Here is a 6,197-nt window from a genome sequence, read left to right as displayed (position 1 = left end):
CCGCGGCTTCCTCTGCTTCGGCTGGGCCACGGCGCCAGTCGCGGTTGCCGCCGCGCGCGGCATGGCGTACTTCTTCGGCGGCATGGCGCACTTCTTCGCGGCGAGCGGGAGGGGGTTTGGCGGGAGAAAGGGAGAGAATGGTGGGAGGAAGGCGAGCGAGCGGGAGAGATGCGAGGGAAAAGCGTCAAGAAACGGCGGGAAAAGGCCCCCGGGTCGCCTCCAGGGTGGGCCCACGCGCCTTTTTGGCTTGTGCTGGCTCCCCAAGCGCCCCCAGGGCGCCGGGTTCGACCTGGGTCCGCCGGCACCAGTTTTGGCCCGAGCCTGCGAAAAACGGGCTTCTGGGGGCGCGACTGGGGCCTTTTTTTGGCGCCGGCGCGGCAAAATCGCCTGGGGAGGGCCTGTTGGGGGCGCGGCTGGAGATGCCCTAAGGGGCGAGCAAAGAGCTATGCCACGTCGATTTTACTGTGCCTTGTAGTACTAAGAATAAAAAGGTGAAAACGCGTCCAAGCATCGATGCTGGTCTCCTCATTCACCCTTTCTCGTTTTCTCCTCCCCAACTGGCGGCTAGGGTTAACGCGGCCGTGCCGCCGCCACCGCCTTCTTCACCGCACCGCCCCTTTTCTCTTGTTTCCCCTCCCTGGTGCTCCGCCGCCGCCTCCTTTCTCCACCAAATCCACTCCGTCCTCATCCTCTCCAATCACTGCCGTCGAGGTTCTAGCGTGACAGGGTCGCGGGCAAAGAGGACGAGGCTGAGTCACGGGCGGAGGTCGGGCGCCATCAGGAGAGCCGATGGGCGGCGGTGCACGATCTGGCAGGCGCGACCTGCACGAGCAACACGGCCGACGAGGCACATGTTGCAGGCCAAGAGCGATTGGAGGCGAGGTGACTGCGTTCACCAGGACGCCGTTGCAGATCCTCGTCGTTTCTTCGGGAGAGGAGCTCATTGATGATCCCCTCTTGTCCATGGATTCGCGACGGAGGTGCTCGAGGAGGAGCTTCTTCCCTAGACGCCATGGAAATCGTCAAGGTGTGCCTTTACTCCCCCTTCCCGGGTATGCTAGGTGTTGGATGATGTTTTGGCATTTAATCTGCAGAATCTCGATTCCTTGATTCCCCCCGTACTGAATAGTTGTAATGCAGTTTAAGCTCTCAATCATATATGGTCATGATGTTTCTACTTCTATTCATAAAACTTCAAATACTTAGGCTGCAAAACATAAACTTGTGCTTCCACTTTGAGGTGGAACAGCAGGTTAAGGGAGCATTCTTCAAAAAAAAAAAATTGGATTCAACGGAATCGCAGTAGTGTAGAGAATTAAAGCACTCAAGGTCTCTGGAGGATCGATGGAGAGAACGGCAGTTTAAGACATGGATATTGCTGTCGGAGCACATTTAAAGGGATGGAAGTTTCTGTATCTTAACCATGTTGAGGTACTTGAATAACGTCTCTTATGGTTTATGACTTTTCTGTTTGGTATTCAAACCTTTACTGATCATTCAAACTGCGCTACATGAATTTCCCTTTCAGTTCCAGTGTGAATTGCCGGAGTCATATATGAAGCATACATGAAACAATAACATCAATAGCGTTCTGGTCCAGTGTAGTTGTTTAGACTCTGCTTTGTAGACATTACCAAATCAAAGGTACTCCCTCCGTCCGAAAAAGCTTGTCTCCCAAATGAATGTATCTAGCACAAAGTTAGTGCTAGATACATCCGTTTGAGGAACAAGTTTGGGACAAGCTTTTTCGGACGGAGGAAGTATTAACTTGGGCGTATTTTGAAAGGTGAGTTTTTTTTTCTGGGAAAAAAAGATGAGTTGAACTGCATTATGTAGAGCACGTTGTTCAAAATTTAGTTCTATTCTAAGCATACTTGGTTTAGGTTTGTCCTTTTCTTGTGGCTGACAAGATTTTACCTGCACTCAGTTGGATAATTAAGTAAAGTATGATTAGTATGACAAGTCACATCGGTAGGATGAATATTTACAAGGTTGATTATTTCCCAGGAAGAGCAAGTAGGATGTATGTTTGCAAGTTTTCCATAACTAAATTATACAAGTATACCTTTTTTTGTTTGAAGTTTGGTAGTTAAAATCATTTTGAGTCGCCTATTGTTTAATGGTTCTATTTTGATCATATAATTAGATTTATATCTTGACTCGCTCGCTTTGATAAATTTCATTCTTACCAAGGGTCATCATGTATGTATTGAGTTGTTTCTTGATATAATGTGAGAAGAATATCAATTCTTAAATTGCACTGTAAGCATGTATCATCTACAAATACTATGTCGTGTACACGGCCGAGTTCATGGTGGATGCCTGCTTCGGCGAGCCGGGCGCTAGCGTGGTGGCCATCCGGAACCACCGCAATTTCTTCCTCGTCGAGGGCAGGGGGCTGCCTTGCGGCACTGTGCACTTCACCTGCAAATCCTGGGTCTTCTTAAGCAACAAGGTACGTCTACTTCTTTTTTACTTCAGGTTCAGGAAGACATGGACTTGCTAAAAAAATTGGTAGCATTGGGTTATGATCTTGACTTTGTGCCCTACTGCAGGACATGTTCCCGTTCATTTTAGTTCTATATTATGATTCAAATAATGTTTCTTTTATGGTACTGTGGAATTGAATTGCACAGAAAAAAAAACACTTTCTCATACATTAATTTGCATTACAGACGTGTTTCCTGTAATAATGAAGTTCAGGGACGTCCTACCGTTACACAATTAACATACTTGTTCTGTTACATTAAGCCACAGAAGTATTCTTCTTCCAGACTATAGATTTAGTAATGTTTGTACACAGAAAAGGACACTTTCTCATACATTTGCTTGAATTACAAACCTTTTTCCTGTAATAACAAAATTTAGTGTCACCCTAATGTTGCACAATTAACAGACCTATTAAGACACTGAAGAATTCTTGTTCAGATTACAGTGACACATAAGCACTAAAACAGGGTTTGGTCGGCTTGACAATTTGGCATGGGAAGATGCTCGAAGGGGCGTGATGTGTAACAGGTCGTATAAGACACCTAGACTAGGATGGTGGTCAGGTGGATTATACTCAATGGTAGTACTAAGTGTTTTCTTTCAATATTAATTATGTATGATCATATACAAATACAGTGTCCCATGTTTCACATTAATGTTTCTTATAGTACTGGATAACCAGGTTTGGCTAGCCAATAGGAGTCAATTGGACATAGGAAAGTACCCAGAGAGAGTATACATCAGGTCTGGTACTGAAATATGGTCTGGATGTTCCATCATATATGTATGCGCATCCTCTTTCATGTGAGACTGTTATAACTAAGATGTGGTCTGGCTGTTTATTCTTGTGGGTCTTTAGCATCTTTTTCGTGGATCTTTGCCCGAAGGTTACGGATTCCACTTTCTTTTGCTTTTTCTTGGCATATCTTGTCTGTTCGTGCGTGTTTGATAACTCTGTGTACTTCATCCCATTTGTACAGTATATTTTGCCTTATCACTTTAGTTTGATAACTTATGCGCAGAGATGCTAGAATTATGTGGGATCAGAAGACTGGACGGTCCAGAGGGTTGTTTCTTTTAGGAATCAGCAGGTAGGTGTTACCATGGCAACCTAAAATATTAGTCTGGACTCAGAACTAAGTTCGAGTTTATTTGAACTGCTATTTATCATCTTCGTTTGTTATTTGGTCCCAAGGATGCACAAACTGCTATAAATGAATTGATGTTCCGTTCCATGTTGCTTGTTGCTAGCTATGTCTAATTATGGAGTTAACAAATCAGCTTGATGTGATGATGATGTATGTTTGCTTTTCTTGTGTTGAGGAAAGGAGCTTGGCAACCGCCAAATTCGTACCCTGAGTTTTTAGGTTATCAGTTGACGATCTTAATGCGAGTGCTATCTTAGGTATTAATGTTCTTTCCTGATGTACATGGATGACACTTTCTGGCTTGGCCATGAATAATGGGTTGGTCTCTTGATAAGAGGTGTATGAATGTGATTTAAAAAAGACCGAAAAATGTTTGATAGTGCTATTGTTTGCAACTATTGGTAAAGTTGTGATATATTTTTAACAATTGTCGCTTGTCTACTCTGTTAACGCGTTATTAACTACGTAAGCTTGATTAGTGCGCCCAATAACACCTTAGGAGGCGCCACCAAGTGGCGCCCCAACAACTAGTCAAATATCCTATGTGGTGCGGCTTATAGACTGCTGAGTCAATACCGTTGTACATGTCCTTATGCTCCTCATCAGCGCGACTCTTTTTTACTAAATGACCCCTGGAGGTCCTTATTTTGTCCACTAATCTCCCTAAAAATTTATTTCGTGGCGTGACCTCCTCCACTCACGTCAATGCATCAGGATTTTTCAATACACTATGTGACGCCAGTCAATCTGCCGCCAATAAATGTCAATTAATCCGAGGTGGCAGTCACGCCTACATGCAAGAAGTCAATGACGTCAGAATAGTTGGCGTGCCTACGCACATTTTCGCAGACCCTCCAGAGGTGTACTTCGTCTTCCTACACACATAAATCTTCGTCTTCGTCCTCGTGCAGGGGGTTGGGAGCAGTGGACGACACCGGCGACGACCAAGACGACGACGTCCACGTGGTAACTGGCCATGGCCGCCGCGAGTCGGAGCTCCTCGCGCTCACCAAGCTCCACCCGCCGCCGTCGTGAGGTGACCGACGACTTGAGCGCAATGAGCGGGAGCTCCTGTCGCCATGGACTCCGGGGGCCGCGCCGGAGCGGCGACTCACCGGCGGCCGTGCCCGGTGGTGGCTAGCGAGGCGTCCGAGCAGGGACAGCGGCCTTGCCCGGCGGCAACCACCTGCGAAGCGACGGTGGCGCGGCCTGGGCGGGGCGGCGGGGGCGCGGGAGGGGCGAAGAAAGAACTCGTCGAGCTCGGGCTGGGGTTCGAAGGAAGAAGGCGGAGATCGCCGGGGTCGAGGTGGGCCAGATCCAGTGAGGTGGAGGTCGTCCTCGCCGTCAGGAGGACTGGTCGGGTCGCCGGGGAAACGCCATGGCGCACCCATCTTCTTGTACGGGCGGCGGGTGGCGCGGGCGTGGCCGGGCGGCCATGGCAGAGGCGAGCGGGCAGTTGGTCGCTCCAGCGTTCATGGTGAAGTTCGCCTGAGTATATTGAATCGGGGAAGACGAAGCTATGGGGAAGACGTGTCCCGTATACTCGCCTGTAGACTTGCGATTTTAATTGGCATATATGTGTATGTACGAGGGTTTGTGTTTGTACTGTATTAAAAATGTATGCTTTTGACTTTTTTGTCATGTAGGATTGCCACCTCGGATTAATTGACATTTATTGTCGTCAGATGGACCGGCGGCCTACACCTATATTTTCATCAAAGGCTCCTTCAAAGTTAACCTTCACATAACGCATTGGAGGTTTGCTTGATCCAACTATGAATGTCCGGTGGCTTATTCAGTTTTCCCAGGCCCAGTGAGTCAATCAATAGCTTCTCCACACGGTGACAAACCACTTGAGGCTTTGGAGCCGCCTCACCAGCATTGGCCTTGTTGCTAACATTCCACCACTCCCACATAAGGGATCACGAAGGCCGAGGCAACCCTCACTTTTCGGCTTCGTAAGACATCGCCAGCTCAGCCAATGATGTCGTTCCTCATCTTGATTATTCCACCAATAGCGACAGACCATTGAGCTGATATCATCGTAGAAAGATTTGGTGATGTCAAAGCAGGACATGGCATAGATGGGGATCGCTTGGGCCACGACTTTAACCAAGATCTCCTTCCCTACTCTAGACAAGAATTTCTTATTCCACCCCTGGATCGACTTCCAAAATCTCTCTTTAAGATACTCAAAGGCCTTGGATTTTGATCTACCAAGGAAAATTGGCACCAAGATATCTTTCATTGAAGGTTTCATCTCAAATTTGTAAAACCCTTTGAAAATTCCTTTTTGCTCGCTGAGAAGTTCCCTTGTTGAACATAACAGCGGACTTCTCCTTGTTTATCATCTGGCCAGACACATCCTCGTAGAGAGCAAGGATCTCTTGAAGCCTTCGAGCACTTGGCTCATTCTCCTTCATAAAGATCAAGGAGTCATCGGTGAAGAAGAGGTGGTTTATCTTGGGCGCCGTAGGGAAATTAATCCTGGACTCTCTGCAAGGATCCATCATCCTCAGCCCGGTGAAAGAGAGCCGAGAGCCCTTCGACACACAAAAT

At 47.3% G+C, this 6,197-nt stretch overlaps 1 long non-coding RNA gene across 2 annotated transcripts; it reads left to right on the top strand.

Moving 5' to 3' along the window:
• Positions 1–529: 529 nt before the first annotated feature.
• On the top strand, positions 530–5,322 carry LOC119324523. Of its 2 annotated transcripts, XR_005157006.1 has the most exons (3): positions 530–2,455; positions 3,513–3,581; positions 4,550–5,322. It is a non-coding gene; the product is annotated as an uncharacterized LOC119324523 (long non-coding RNA). The 2 variants fall into 2 exon arrangements; XR_005157005.1 differs by having other exon boundaries at positions 530–3,581.
• Positions 5,323–6,197: the final 875 nt, after the last annotated feature.

This window comes from Triticum dicoccoides, chromosome 6B, assembly GCF_002162155.2.
Source record: "Triticum dicoccoides isolate Atlit2015 ecotype Zavitan chromosome 6B, WEW_v2.0, whole genome shotgun sequence".
NCBI lineage: Eukaryota > Viridiplantae > Streptophyta > Magnoliopsida > Poales > Poaceae > Triticum > Triticum dicoccoides.
The sequence above is the reverse complement of the archived record's forward strand: the minus strand, read 5'-3'. Positions and strand labels throughout refer to the sequence as shown.